Source organism: Quercus suber, unplaced genomic scaffold, assembly GCF_002906115.3.
Source record: "Quercus suber isolate HL8 unplaced genomic scaffold, Cork oak 2.0 scaffold_677, whole genome shotgun sequence".
Lineage (NCBI taxonomy): Eukaryota > Viridiplantae > Streptophyta > Magnoliopsida > Fagales > Fagaceae > Quercus > Quercus suber.
The window spans coordinates 247,476-264,323 of record NW_027070118.1 but is presented as its reverse complement, the minus strand read 5'-3'; the positions used below and the strand labels follow the sequence as shown (position 1 = coordinate 264,323).

Sequence of the window (16,848 nt, the reverse complement as noted above, 5' to 3'; positions counted from 1 at the left end):
GTTTAATTGTGATAATTGATGAAATTTTTGGTAATGTGGAGGGGGGTTTTATAGGGAGGCGCTGAAAATTTTGGTGGGATTTTTGGTTTTTTTGAGTTTTAAAGGGGACGGTTATGTTGGTGAATGGTGATGATATTAATTGATTATTATGTGAAGTCACAAAATTTGATCACGACATTGATGTGGACTTTCTCAATAAGTATATGATAATGCAATTTGGATATGATGTGTGGAATTGAAAAAGGTGTCTGCATTTGTTTTGTATTGGAGTTTGGAGAGAGTTCATTTCAATTTTCTCGGTAAAGAGCAATTAAAAAATATTCTTATATATATATATATATATATATTCTTATATATTCTTATGGCTTCAAAAAAAAATATTCTTATGGTTATGATCATTATATATATATATATATATATTCTTATGGTGAATATTATACAACAGATAAATTCTATATCCACAATATTTTCACAACAATTCCTAAATGGCAGGTTGTTACAGGTTGTTATTTGTGGAGCAAAAAAGTAATTGTAATGATAAATTCAAATTATAACTAATAATAACTAACCACCTATGAATTTATTGTGAAAAATGTTATGATTGTAGCACTCCCTATTTAATATCATTTAAAACTAATTATCATTTTTTATTTGGTGGAATTTAAATTCAATTCGGTATAAATTATAAAAGAAAAATGTTACGTTTACAATATTTTTACAACAAATCTTAAATAGTAAATTGTTACTAGCTATTATGATATTATTTAAAATTAATTGTTATTATTTATTGGTGGAATTTAATTTCAATTCGGTATGAATTATAAAAGGAAAATATTACATTTACAACGTTTTCACAACAGATCCTAAATGGTAGGTTGTTACTAACTGTTATTGATGGGAAAAAAAAAAGTAATTTCAGTAACGGGTTCAACTTATAGAAGAAAAATGTCATGTCTACAATATTTTCATAACGCTTGCACAACAGATCTGAAATGGTAGATTGTTATTGGTCGTTACTAGTGGATAATAAAATAATTGCAGTAATGTGTTCAAATTATAACCAATAAAAACATTGTATGAAACATGGCATGCGTATGACAAAAATGTGAGAGGAGATGCACCACATCATTGTATTCCCAAAGTATTGTATAATAAATTTTGGTTGATAAATAAGTGCCTTATAATTCGCTACACCACTAATACTATAAGTAGATTCCACAATAGTATTGTCAATAGTCCTGTAACTTAACTGGCTAACATGTCCTAATCTTTCTAATACAACTAGAATTCAAATTTCACATTCTCTTTTTAACCATTGAATTATCAAAAAAAGAAAAGAAAAAAAAAAAAAAAAACCACAATAGCATTATTAACTAGTCCTTTAATGAAACCTATTTTTTGCCCCCCAAAAAAAAAAATCATTTTTATTTAGGGTCCGTTTAGGATCCACTTGTTTTGCTGAAACTAAAAACTTTTTCCTGAAAGTATTGTAAATAAAGGTAAAAATTAATTGAAATAATATAGTGTGGCTCATGAATAATACCAAAAAGTGGAATAGGACCTATAAATAGTAACAAAAATAAACTAAATAGTAAAATAAATTAGCAAAAAAATTTTTGCCAAACTGAAACTTAATAAGTCATCTTAAAAAATTACATGTTGATGATCCTTTGAAACACCAAAAAATGTATCAATATTTTTTAATGGAAAATTTCACATCATTCAATACATAAGGCATATTATGAGGTTTGTTTTGCATTACACGATTATTTCAAGTGTGCAGAGTCAATAAGTAATAACAAAAAAAGAAATAAACATTGGGATCCTAAGAATTTCAGTAAGGAATGTTCTACCATTTTTATCCTGAAAAATCAAATGCACGATTCAATTGAGTGTCAATGTAAACTTGTTAAGAATAACTAAGAAAATGTCAAAGGAAATAAATTTTTGGGTTTGGTTCAAATGATAATGACAAAGTGGTTGAATATTTATTGGGGTCGGTTTCGGGCAATTGAATATATATTTTCTTTTTTTGAATATAAATTTTTGAATGTATACATTTAAGTCTATGATGCTTAAATTACTAATTTATTATATATATATATATATATCTAAGAAATATACATTTTTTTATGCTTTTTATGCAAGCTGGTAAACACAATGCTTTTTTTTTCCCTTCCCCTGAATAACCTCTGTGCTAAATTGTTAATCGATGACTTCTAGAAGTCCAGTAGCATATTACCTGTACCTTGTGTACATTGCAGAAGACATGGTGTGATTCATCCCTCAATGTTGTCTCCAATTTTCACCATTTGAAACGAGTTGTACAAATAAAACCTCAGCTACTATTCAGGAATCTTTTTTGGACAAATTATTATTGCTCAGTACTTTTTGTTTCAAGTGCGCGTAAGAATGAACTTAAACTTATACCTAATTTTAAGACATATTTAGGTGTCAACTTATAATTAAATTTTAGTATTTACACATGGAGCAATTATGAATATTTGTTGAAAAAAAAATAATGTTGTTGTTTATTAGGTGTGTCTTTAATATTTCTTTTTTTTTTTTTTTTTTTTAAAGCTAAATTCAAGTGCAACACGTATTGGGGCTCAACCCAAATGGAAATAGTAGATGACAAAGCATAAAATGGGGCCCTAAAGCCCAAGAGTCAAAGAATTTCTACTACATGATATTGGGCTTCTCCAAGCCAATAAACTAAAGGCAAATTAAAGTGGTCTTGAGTCCAATCATTCCAATAGAAGGTTTCGGCCTCTTGAGCACACTATCTGCAAATCAAAGTGCATACTTCTAAATGAACAAATGTGAGCACTTCAGCCTAAAATTTATAGTAGGAAACTAGAGTTCCTCAAGTTGCAAAATTTGGCAACCAAGTCTTAATCTCTTCGTTAAGAATCTTGTAGTTCAACCAGCAGTTTTCTAATGTTTTAGAGCAGACATCTAAGATTCAAATCTCTCTTCTCTACTGTAATTATTGAATTATCAAATTAAATAATCAATAGTCACATAATTATTGTTACCAAAACATTGGTAATAAACTTTTTTAAAAAACTAAATTCATGAATAAATATATTATATGATGTAATTTTTAATTAAAAATCGTAATATAACTATTACGATTTACGAGTTGTATGAATTAATTTCACCAGGTGGCTGTTTCAAATGAAAAACAAAAAAAAAAAAAATTACCACGTGACTTAATATAACTACATGAAAAATATTAATATACATTACTTTAAGTGAAATCCTTTCACACAAAAATTTATAAAATAAAAAAACTACCTTGAATAAAATTCAATTATCAAAAATTTATATGAAATGAGTTTGAGAGGGTGGGGGGACTTAGTCTTATATGGTTTAGTCATGTAACTTTATTAAAGTAGACATCATACATGCATAATTATAGTATTTTAATAAATAGTGTACGCATGAACATTAGTTATCATTAAAGTCGCAACAATACTATAGAGTCGACACAATGAATTTCACAACTTACTAAAGTGGCAAATTTTGATAGAGCAAGATAACGACTACTAACAACAATCTACCATGATGAAAAACAAATAAAAAATAAAAATAAAAATCTACCATTTCAGATAGATACTTGTAGCTCAACTGGGTGACAGCTCTTAGTGTTTCCAAAAACAATTTCTAGGGTTCAAATTCCTTATCCCCTGATCATCGAATAAAAAAAAAAAAAAAAATCTATCATCTCAATAGTTGTGAAAAAAATTGTGAAATTTGTTATTCCCTTTAAGAATTAGGATCAATTAGTGCAAAAATGATTGTTTATTTTAGCACAAAGCCCTGCTTTTTTTTTTTTTTTCTTTTTTTGCATAATTACTTTTCAAAAACACTCATATTAGATTATCTATTTTAAATTATATTTCTTTAAAATATTTTTTATTTTAGCACAAAGCCCTGCTTTTTTTTTTTTTTTCTTTTTTTGCATAATTACTTTTCAAAAACACTCATATTAGATTATCTATTTTAAATTATATTTCTTTAAAATATTTTTTATCAATTTTTTTATTACTCTCCCAAAAAATTTCTCTCTTGCTCTCTATAAGTAAAGAAAATTTTAAAAAATAGATTTGCATATGAACAATAATCATTTATATTTACACAATTACTATAGTTAGAATCTTATTTTGCACAGTTTTACATGAGCTTGATGTGGGTATTTTTTGAGTTGGTTGAGCAAATTGTAGACTTATGCTATTTTAGAACATTCACATTAGTTTGTGCAAAAAAAAAAAAAATTAGTATAAGAACTTACTCTTTCTATTTTACACAACCAATTTTTAAAACACTACACATTAGATTATTTATGTTACACTACATTTTATTAAAATATTATTTCTTTACAATTATCAATTATGAGAGAGAGAGAGAGAAATGATTAAAAAATTAAATACATAACTATAGTAACAATGTAAATGAAATACATAGTTTTACATGTGCTTGATGTGGGTATTTTTGGAGTTGGTTGGGCAAATTGTAGACTTATGCTATTTTAGAGCATTCGCGTCAACTTGTGCTTGTGCACAAATTTCTATCTATTTTAGCATAAAAACTTACTCTTTCTATTTTACACAACCAATTTTCAAAACACCACACATTTGATTATTTTTTTTACACTACATTTTATTAAAATATTATTTCTTTACAATTATCAATTGAGAGAGAGAGAGAGAGAGAGAGAGAGAGAGAGAGAGAGAAATGAGAAATGATTAAAAAATGAAATACACAATTACAGTAACTATGTAAATAGACGGTTTTGGAATTTATGACTGTTTCTCAAAAAAAAAAAACCATAAAATACCATGTGACTTGTTATAACTACATTAAAAATATTAACATACGGTTACTTTAAAATCCTTTCACAAAAAAAATTAAAAAAATATATACCTTGATTAAAAATCAATTAGGCGTAAATGCACTTTTAGCCCTTACATTTTGACTTTTTTCCATTTTAGTCCCTACATTTTATTTTTACCACTTTTAGTCCCTAAACCAATTTACGCGTTCCATTTTAGTCCTTTCCGTTAGCCCACCAACGAAAATTGCTTAGGTGGCAAACTGATGCTGATGTGGCTAATTAAAAAAAATAAAAAATTTTAATTAGCATTTAAAAATATGCCATGTCAGCTTTTAAATATAAAAAATAAAAAAAAAATTTATTAATCAATTTTAACTAAATAAAAAGAGAAAAAACATAATTAAAAACAATAAAACACATCAATTCAGATCTAATCCATTTTGAACAAGAACTCACAAGAACACAATTAGCACAAACCCAAAACCAAACACAAACTCAAATTTAAAAACACAAAGAACGCAATAACAAACTAAATCTTTCCCCTCATCTGTGCCAAAGATCCAAAAATAAAACTTGAAGACCCCAACAAGAAGACCGAGAAAGAAAGGTTCCAGCCCAAAAAAACAAAAAATTCTCTACTTTTTTTCATAGACCTAAAACCACAACGGCAGAAATTTCAACCAAACCTGAATACCAAATCTCTAGAACCACTACAACAAACCTAGGGCCGCCAACAAACCAAATCTAAACCCACCTACAAAGCCGATCTAAAACACAAGACCACCAACAAAGCTGATATGAAACCCACCCACAAAGCCAATCTGAAACCCAGGACCACCCACAAAGCCGATCTGACCCAAGACCACCCAAAGTTGATCTTGAGAGAGAGAGAGAGAGAGAGAGAGAGGCTTCACCATGAGAGGAATTAAGAGGGAGGTCCATGGTGAGCAAACCCAGACCCACGGCGAGCAAACCCACGACAAACCAACAGCGAGCAAACGACGAGCAAAATACATGCAAACGGTGAGCAAATCGAAAATCACCAACCCAGATTGCAACCACCGAAACACAAGACCAATACATCAAAACCCAAATTGTCACGACCCAAACCTGTACCTCAGGATTTAGAGCATGACCGGCATGTTAATATCAAGTTTACCTTAATACTAACACGAACCAACCTAAACTAAAAGGGCTTATCAAGAATTTGTTTCTTGAATTCCTGCTTATTTTCTTACATAAAACCATAATATACAAAAATGGTGGATACTTTGAGATTTCATTTCCTTTAAACTTGGAAGATTACCACTTGGTTGAAAACTTAGGGTATCTGTGTAAATATTACATAGCTAAACGTCTAACAGAACTCTTATTACAAACCTAACCCCAAAGACATACACAGGGGTTCAAAACAAACTAAGATATTGAATTACATCTGTGCTCAAGGATCAAGTACATCTTGATTCCTCCTATACAACAAAAGAGCTAAACTACTATACAACAAAACTCTACATTCTAACAAACGAGAATTCACGAAATCCTTGCCACCTCTAACACTCTCGCTGCTTCCAGGAAGAACCTGTGCACTGAAATATAAAAGGGTGAGCTGCGAAGCCCAGTAAGGTTTTTAAGCTCCATGGGCCTTTGATAAGAATGCTTGTAAATCAAATATTTTATGGATATTCAGATAGGAGAACGTTTTTTTTTTTTCATGCATAGTATTTCATAATATTCATAATAACAACTTACATATTTTTCATAGAGAAATAATTGTTCTATTTTTCTTAACATATTAATACTACAAAATATTTCAGACTAATTTCTTTTCCTTTCTTAGAAAGTCACTAAACTTTATATTAACTCTTTAAAATCATATAAAATAATCATTTCATTCATAACTTCTTCTCATCAAATATTATGACATTTAACGTAAACATATACTTTAATTGAGCGCGGACGCACCGCCATCCTCAATACATTCTTTAATTGAGCGCGGACGAACCGCCATCCTCAATACATATTTTAATTGAGCGCGGACGTACCGCCATCCTCAATACATTCTTTACTTAAATCATGTTTATATGCAATATCTTTAATTAAAAGGTTTTACTGCATAATACTTTTTGATATAATTTTTATACTTATCAAAAGCACTTATCTCAAATCCCTTACCTAAAAACAGAAGACGCGAGAGATTGTACAAGAGGAGCTCAAGTGTCCGTGTTCTCGTTCTCGTCACCTAAATGAAAATCAAAACTTATTACGGACAAACTCTTCCTAATATATAAACTTATACCTCAATCACAACCTAACTCTCAAACTCAAGAAAATCTTAATTCCCATCACATAAAGTTCCCCAAAGCATATGATACAATCATCAAACACATTATGCATCCAAACCATAGAAAAACCAAGGCATAAAATTTATATATGATTCTAACATACCAAAGGATGAGAATGTTAAATTATAGTTCAAAACATTCACCCTAACTTGAGAATTAAATCCTCCAAGTTAGGCATGTCTCTTACTGTTCACTGTTCTATTCCAGCAGCATATGCCCCATTTGTAAAATACAAACGGGCTGTCCACACACATCCAATTGTCACGAAATTTTACATGACTACTCCCCTGTATGTCCCGTATAAACCATAAAAATTTCGTAGTCAAAACGTAAAACCATAATTTACTAAAAATCATACAATACAGCAGACTCAAATCTGTCCTGACAGAATTTCGTGCAAATTTAGAAATTAAACCATTATTTTTTTATATTGATCCAAATGCTGTGAGACCACTCCCATAACAACCATATGTGTCTTATATTTCACAGAAAATAACCCTAGCATCTAAATTCACTATATACAATTTAATACATAATTTATCATGCATAAACACAGAATCTGTCACAGTGACAACTTTGCAACATTTTCTTGTAAATTCACAAACAATTATCAAACGATGGTATTTTCACATGGGAATTTTTATGCACTCATTAAACATGTTAGAAAACACTCACATACAGTCATTAACTATTTAGAGCAAAATTTCATGCAACCAAAAATCCCAGCAGTAACATCCATAATACTCATCCTAACTTTTTCTCACTTCTTTAATCATACACAATCCTTAATTAGTAAAAACCCTAAGCTACCTTCAACCAATCACCAACACAATTTCAAATCTTCTTGAAACAGCATATATATATATATATATATAAAACTTACAAATTCATGATTCCCTAATTTCACAAACCACAAATACCATTACAAAAATTCTTTAAAGAAATCATGGATTCTAAGATGAGACTAGCTAGCCCTTACCAATTTTCTTGTTCTTGAGGGGAATTAGAGGTAAAGAGCTTGAGAGAGTTTTTTTTTTTTTTTTTTTGGTATTGGACCCGTAGGCATGAGAGAGAGGGAGTTTCTTGATTGTTCTAACTTCTTTGAGAAAGTGTGAAAGAGAGATGAGATGAGTCTTGTCTTTCTCTTAAGGTGTGGACCGTGGACTTGAGAGGAGACTCAAGAGAGCTTCCTAGCTCTTTCCTTAAGATAAAAGAGTGTAAAGTTGAGTGAGAAATTCTGATTTTGCATGTTTGGACCCGTGGAAAGTGAGAACAAGAGAGTTTCTTGAGTCTTATTTCTTTGAGAAAGTCAAAGAAGAGCTAAAGGTGCAGCCAATAAGAACAAAGAAGGAAGAAAACAAAGAAGCAAAGCAAGAAGACCAAGAAAGTTTCTGCAGCCAAGAAGTCAAGCAAAATATCTTGGGTGATTCACGTATATTGCTAAGGAAAGAAAAGATAACTCACCTTTTCAACCTTTCTTTTTCTTTGCATTCACACTTACACTCATCCACCAACAATAATATCCCTTTGTATATATATATATATATATATCTTTACCTTAATACACGTAATTAAACACCAACCACTATATATCTAATAACTTAAACCACTTAAAATAATTTTTGCACATACTTAGTATATATTTATAATACAATTAGTCATTAAATTATTTATAATCTTTACAATTCTTATTCAAATGTATTATAAAATAATATGCTTATCAAATACTCTTATATTAATTATAGGAAGAACATGGCTTAAAATAATAATTAACTATTTAAACACATAGTTTAACTATTAATTTGGGTTGGGGTGTTACACAAATCGTAAACCGAAAATCACCAACCCAACTACCACCCAAATTGGCCAGCCACCACCATTGAAGCCCAAATCGCAACCCACTAACCAAAATCTCAACCCATCGACCAAAATCCTAACCCACTACACCCAAATCACAAGACCCACCACTGATCCACAGCCCCTCCAATCCACTGCCAAAAAATCGAGAGAGAGAGAGAGAGTCCAAGAAAGAATAAAAAAGAAAGAAGAGTGAGAGAAGAAGGTAATTGATTTTCTGGGTTGTGGGCTGATGACGAATGTTCTTGGGTTTAATTTGATTCAATGGGTTTAATTTTGAATTTGTGTTTTTGGGTTTGCTTTTCTGATGTATTTTTATGTTTTTTAATTTTGTTAAAATTAATAAATTAATTTTTTTTTAAATTTATATGTTGATGTGTCATGGGTGATGTGGCATTTTTATAATATTTTAATTCCTTCGGCTACCACCTAAGCAATTTCCATTGGTGGGCTAATGGAAAGGACTAAAATAGAACGCGTAAATTGGTTTAGGGACTAAAAATTGTAAAATAAAATGTAGGGACTAAAATAGAAAAAAGTCAAAATGTAGGGACTAAAAGTGCATTTACGCCAATCAATTATAAAAAAATTTCATTTATTTATGTGGAATGACATTGGTAGGAGGGGGGAAGAGACTTAGTCTTATATGACACGCTTTAGTCATGTAACTTTATTAAAGCATAATCATACATGCATAATTATAGTATTTTTATAAATGACAAAACTTAGGTACAGTACCTTAGGTATTGTTTTTTAGATTCCCCTCTTAAGATTCAGTCATGTGGCTACTTATCTAAAAAATATACTTACATCCCATGAAAAAAAAATTCACATGGCAGAATGTTAAGATGAGAACCTAAGGAATAACACCTAAGTACTGTACTTAAGTCTTGCTCTTTAATAAATATTGCACATATGAACATCGGTTATCATCAAAGACAACAATATTATATTATAATTATGCATGTATTATTACAATAACCTGTCAACTTGTGATTAAATTTCAGCATTAACACAGAGTAACTATGAATATTTGCTTAAAAAGAAAATTAAGAAGGTTGTTTTTTATTAGGTTTCTTTAATATTTCTCTAAGTTTATTAGGAAATCATGCTATGAGAATTGAAATTGACTATATTTGAAACTTAGGGGATTGAAAAGACAAAACTAAAACTTAGAGGATTGAAATAACAAAATGTGAATTTTAGAGGGTTAGTTTTGCATTTTTCACTACAAAAAACTCGTCCTACCCTAACATTTTTTCCCTAGTGCTTTTCAAAACCGTCGTAATAGGTTAACCTATAGCAGCGCTTTTAGAAACTGCTAGAATAGGTTAACCTATTACGGTAGGTTAAAGCCGATGCTTTCAAAACCGTTGCTATAGGTCTCCTGTAGCAGTGGTTTTTGAAACCGCTGGTATAGGTGGACCTATTACGACGTTTCATAAGCGCCTCTATAGGGCTGAATTTTCAATTTTTTTTTTGGTAAACAACCTATTTTGGCAGTTTTAAAATCGCTACTGTAGTATCTACTCATTTCCTTTATGAGTAGACCCTATTATAGCACTTTTTAAAGTGCTATAATATGGTTTACTCTTTTTCTTCCGCAAATGACCTAGGAAAAGACCAAAATACCCCCAATACCTAAAAAAAGACCAAAATTCTCCCGATGCCTAAAAAAAGACCAAAATACCCTCTCCTAAACTTAAAAAATGACCAAAATACCCTCCTTAAACATAAAAATGTCCGAAATAGAACTGAATCCTAAATAATGACCGAAACACTCTTGAAATCTAAAAAATGATAGAAATACCTTGAAACCTAAAAAATGACCAAAATACCCTCCAAACATTTTTAAAAAAAAATGACTGTAATACCCTTGGAAACTAAAAAATGACCGAAAAATCTCCAAAACCTAAATATGATCGAAATCACCATGAAACCTAAAAAAATATTGAAATACCCCCCGAAATCTAAAAATTGAACAAAATACCTCATAAACCTAAAAAATGACCGAGGGTGTTTTGGTCTTGGGGGTAGTTAGGTAACTTTCAAGGTTTCGAGGGTTTTTTTTTTGGTCATTTTTAAGTTTCAGGAGCATTTTAGTAATTTTTTAAGTTTCAAGGGTATTTCAGTCATTTTTTAGGCTGTGGGGATATTTTAGTAATTTTTTAGGTTTCAGGGGTACTATAACATCCCAACCTAATTGCATGATTAATTTTATGGATTTATATACTTAGTATTATCTTAATTTTTTTAAGTGCATAAAGTTTTGATATTTTTATGTTATAAAAGATTAGGTTTTGTTTTTAATGATGTAGAAAGAAGTTTTATAAAGGTAAGGATATATGTGCATAGTTATTATATTAGTTAGGTCTTTCTAGAATATAGAACTATGGGAGGGTGATAAGTGTAAATGTTAAAAGTTGTAAAGATGAGTCACCAACTCACTTTTCCCTTAGCAAGACACGTGCCTCACCCAAATTCTTTTCCCTTGTGTTCTTTGCTGCACCAGAACTCTTTCTTTTTGTTCTTCTTTCTTTTCCTCTTTCCCCATCTCATACCAACCCTCCTTTTCTCTCTCACCAAATCTGTATCTCCCTTTCTAAAAAGAAATCAAACTCTTACTAAAATCTCAGCTTCAGTTGTGGGTAAGTAAATAAGATTATTTTCTGTTATGGTAATTTTAATGGTGTAATGGTTTGTTTAGTTTCCCTTCTATATTCTCTAAATTGATTGTTAGAAGCTGAAATTTGTGGTTTTGTGTTAGCAATTTGAAAGGTTGAAGAGATTATGGTTAACTGGATACCTATTAATATATTCTAACATGTATAGTATAGGTATAAAAATGCACACACGAAATGAAGGCCATTTGCAATTGGTTGATGATTTTGTGAGAAAATATGTTAAAGCTGTCACTGTGATAGATTCAATGTTTGCAAAATGAAAAAGTTGTATTAAATCATATTCTATAAATTAGGATGGTAAGAGTAATTCTTATGGATTCTAAGACACACATGGTTGTAATGGAAGTGGTCTCGCAGCAATTGGATCAATATAAAAATAATGGTTTAATTTCTAAGTTGTATGAAATTCTATTAGGACAGATTTGAGTATTTTGTCTTGTATAATTTTTAGTAAATCATGGTTTTATTCTTTGACTCTGAAATTAATATGGTATTTATTAGACATCCATAGGAGTGGCTCAGTAAAATTGCATGAAAATTGGATGTGAATGGACAACCCATTTGTATTTTATAAATGAGGTATATGTTGCTGAAATAAGCAATGAACAGTAAATGATATACCTGAATTTGAGGATTTAATTCTAAACTTAGGGTGAATGTTTTGAGCTATAAATTAGTGTGCTCATCTTTTGGTATGTTTAGATCATAGATAAATTTTTATACCTTGGTTTCTCTATGGCTTGGTACATAATGTGTTTGATAAATATATCTTGTGCTATGGGAACCTTTGTATGATGGGAATTAAGATTTTCTTGAGTTTGAGAGTTAAGTTGTGATTCATATATAAGTTTAAATACTTAGGAAGAATTTTTCAGTAATAAGTTTTAATTTCTCATTTAGGTGACGAGAACGAGAACGTGGACACTTGAGTTCTTCTTACACAAATCTCTTTCATCTTCTGTTTTCAGGTAAGGGATATGTGACACGTGTGTTTGGTAGGTATAAGGATTATTTAGAAAATTTATTATGCATTAAAACCTTTTAATTAGAGATATTACATATAAGCATGATTTAAGTAAAGATAAATGTTCATGACTTGTTAAATCTTATATATATATATATATATGAGATAATTTTAGCAAATTGATGCTATTACTTATATCATGAACGTAATATTTAAGAATGAAGTGGATATGCTACTGTTATGAAATATTTATGTAAAAGCATAATTATCAAAAAAAAAAAAATATAGTTTTCAGGTTATTCCATTGCTATGATCTAAAGTCAGCCAATAAGAGTTATAGTACTGGCATTTTCATAGAGCTTTTGATTGGTCATTATAAGTGGTGAGGACTTTGTTGTACTTGCCCTCGTTGGGAATGACTAACTTGTGGAGGATGCCAACCGACTTCCATGGTTAATGATATGACCAAACCGAAAGGGATGTGATACTTTCTGGTATGATCCTAGGATTTCCTAACATTGTGGGGTATTTGGATGCCTGGTACAATGTGCTGGAAGCCTCCTAAAGTTGTGATAGACTTACAATTAGACTAACTAATATGTATTATGAATAAGCTACTAAGCTATTTGAAATTTATAAGAAAAGTATGATCATAAGAAAGGTATGTTGAATGTGTTATAAATCTGATGGAAAGTTTATGATAAAGTATTTTATAGTTTATTTAAAGATAAAGTTACTGAATTATGTTTAAGTTCCTTATTATGTCATTTTATTATTATATGAAAGGAAAACGATGTATTTTCATATGAAAGTTCATAAGTTGTTTTAAGAATAATATGAAAAGTATGAAGTCTATTTGTCAAAGCTGGTATATCCATAAAATATTTGATTTACATGCATTCTTATTAAATGCTCATGGAGTTTAAAACCACACTGAGTTTCGCAGCTTACCTTATTATATTTCAGTGCATAGGTTCTTTCCTAGAAGCAGCAAGAGTATTAAAAGTGGTAAGAATTTTGTGATTTCATTTGTTAGAATGTATAGTTTTTTTGGTTGTATAGTAGTTTAGTTTTCTTTTTTTTTTAAGAGAGAGAGAGAGAGTTCCAACTAATGGCGTCCGCTACTGATGATAACTCTTTATTACTAGACCAAGACACCAATTAGTTTTTGGTATAGGCGGGGATTGAACCCCAGATCTCTTATACAACCATTAGAGATTTTACCAATTGAACTAACTGGAACCCACGTAGTTTAGTTCTTTTGTTGTATAGGATCAAGATATACTTGATCCTTTTAAGCATAGATATAATTCAGAACCTTAGTTTGTTTCAAACCCTAGTTGTATGTCTTTTGGGTTAGGCTTGTAAATAAGAGTTTTGCTAAATGTTTAGTTATGTAATATTTACACGAATATTTTAAGTTACAGCCAAGTTATAATCTTGCAAAGTTCAAAATGAAATGAAGTTTTAAGGTTTTAATCAATTTTGTATATTATGACTTTTATGTAAGAAAATAAAAAGGAATACAAGAAATGATTTTTGGTAAGCACCTTCAACTTTAGTTGGTTCGTATTAGTATTGAGGTAAACTTTATATTAACACGCCGGTCATGCTCTAAATTCTGAAATACATGTTTGGGTTGTGACAGTTGTGGTATCAAAGCATAGGTTATGATTCTATAGACTTTTAGATAGATGTAAGTGTTTTTAGAAGTCCGAAAGGGTAGCTTGGGTAGTTTAGTAAATGCATATCTCTTCAGAGACATTTAAATTTTGTTATGTGAATTCTATTGTGCTCTATGTTTTTATAATTGCATGCCTAATTTACCGCACATACATGTTATGTTTATTATAATGTTCATAATTATGAATATGTTAAAAAAAAAAAAATGGTATCCTAGTATGTATGATATCGTTTCTCAACAGGATGCAAGCTGCAGAAATAAGTAATGTGTGCAACTAAGTATTGGAGGAAATTACCCAAAGGGCAGCTAATATCCATCCTCCAGCTAGAGTTAATCAAGGTTCTACCTTAAAGGCTTTTCTAAAGCAAAGGCCTCCTTCTTTTAGTGGCACTACAGATCCATTAGAAGCAAAAAGTTGGGTTTTTAAGATGGAAAAGATTTTTAAATTCCTGGGATGCACGGATTCTCGGAAGGTGAATTATGTTGTGTACATGTTTGAAGGTCCTGCTAAAATATGGTGGAAGTCAGAAGAGAGACTTCTATTAGAAGGGAGAGGTGATAATGCCCAGATTAGTTGAGTAGAATTTTTGAAGAAATTTTATTATCAATATTTTATGGAACACTTCAGAGATAAACAAGCTACAAATTTCGATGGACTTGTCCATGGGAGTATGGGGGTTGCTCAATATGAAGCAAAATTTACAGAACTGTCTTGTTTTGCTCCCTACCTTGTTTCTATTGAAGCTTTAAGGGTTAAAGCAAAGGGCTAGATTTCAAAATCAAACAATGTTTGACTACTTCTCAAGTTGAAGACTACAATAATTTAGTTATACTTGCTTAAGCTATAGAAGAAGACATTCAAGAACGTACTAAAATGAAAGCTGCGTTGGAACATAATAGAGGCAAGACAACAAAGTTTAACTAACCCTAGAAAGGAAAATCCTCCCTTAACTCCTCCAAGAAGAATGCCTTCCAGTACTTGCCAAGAGCTGTAGAAAAATGTTCACAATGTTGAAGGCTTCATTCTGGGGAATGCCACGCTGCTAACTGTACATGTTTCCATTGTGAGAAACCTAGTCATTTGATTAAAGATTGTCCAAATAATTCTAATAACGGAAACCCCACAGCTGGAAGTGGACAAAAGAGGCCTATGGTCCAGGGAAGAGTTTTTGCCCTCAAGGAACAAGATGCACAAGCAGCACTTGAAGTGGTATTAGGTACTCTTAATATTTGCTCTAAAGCTGCTCCCTTTTTTTTTTTTTTTTTTTTTTTTTTTAAATTCCGGCTCTTCACACTCTTTTATATCCCCCACTTTTGCTGATATATTACACATGAGTTCTGAGTAGTTGGATTGTGAACTATGGGTGTCTACTCCTTCGAGTGTAATGTTATGTGCTCAATGGGTGTATGGAAGTTGTGTTATTAATATTGCTAGGAGTGATCTAGTTGCAGATTTACATATGCATGACTTTGATGCCATTTTGGATATGAATTGGTTTTCAACTTAAAATGCAATTGTAGAATGTTTTGAGAAACGTGTAATCTTTTATATACCTGGCCAATCTAACTTTTATTTTGAGGGAGATAGAAAGGTTAAACCGTTGAGTATAATTTCTACTTTTCAAGCTAGAACTATGCTTAAAAAGGGGTGTGTTGGCTTTTTGGCATATACGGTTAACTCTGAAGCTACTAATGAAAGGTTAGAAGATATTTCTATTGTAAATGAATTTTCTAATGTTTTTCCAGAAGCGTTACCTAGCCTACCTCTAGATAGAGAGATTGAATTCTCTATTGAACTTTTTCCTGATACTGGTCCTTTTTTTAAGGCTCCTATTGAATGGCTCCAGCTGAACTTAGAGAGTTAAAACTACAATTACAAGATATGCTTGATAAGGGTTTTGTTAGGCCAAGTGTTTCACCATGGGATGCATCAGTTATGTTTGTTAAAAAGAAGGATGGAAGTGTGAGACTTTGTATTGATTATCGGGAATTGAATAAGGTAACAGTGAAGAACAACTATCCCTTCCCCGAATAGATGATTTATTCAATCAATTACAAGGAGCCTCCATTTTCTCAAAAATTGATTTGTGTTCTAGCTATCATCAATTGAAGGTGAAGAAGGATGATATATTGAAAACTGCCTTTCGAACTTGATATGGTCATTATGAATTTCTTGTGATGCCTTTTGGATTGACAAATGCACAAGCTGCTTTTATGGATTTAATGAATAGAGTATTTCAGCCTTACTTAGATCAATTTGTGGTGATATTCATTGATGACATTTTAATATATTCTAAGAGTCAGGAAGATCATGAGAAGCATTTGCAGATTGTATTGCAAACTTTAAGGGATAAGCAACTCTATGCCAAACTAAAGAAGTGTGAATTTTGGCTAACACAAATTTCTTTCTTAGGACATGTGATATCAATGGACTTGTTTCTTCAATGCACGTACTTTAGGTTACAAGGCATATATGC

At 30.8% G+C, this 16,848-nt stretch overlaps 2 long non-coding RNA genes across 2 annotated transcripts; one reads left to right on the top strand and one right to left on the bottom strand.

Annotated features, from left to right (window-relative positions):
• Positions 1 to 6,092: 6,092 nt before the first annotated feature.
• Positions 6,093 to 8,421, bottom strand: LOC136064379 (uncharacterized). The gene is made up of 3 exons (XR_010626005.1): positions 8,162 to 8,421; positions 7,013 to 7,079; positions 6,093 to 6,426 (listed from the first exon to the last, which is right to left on the bottom strand). It is a non-coding gene; the product is annotated as an uncharacterized LOC136064379 (long non-coding RNA).
• Positions 8,422 to 11,601: 3,180 nt separating this feature from the next.
• LOC136064378 (uncharacterized) lies at positions 11,602 to 15,818 on the top strand. Its single transcript, XR_010626003.1, has 3 exons — positions 11,602 to 11,687; positions 12,624 to 12,691; positions 14,613 to 15,818. It is a non-coding gene; the product is annotated as an uncharacterized LOC136064378 (long non-coding RNA).
• The last annotated feature ends 1,030 nt before the right edge of the window (positions 15,819 to 16,848 follow it).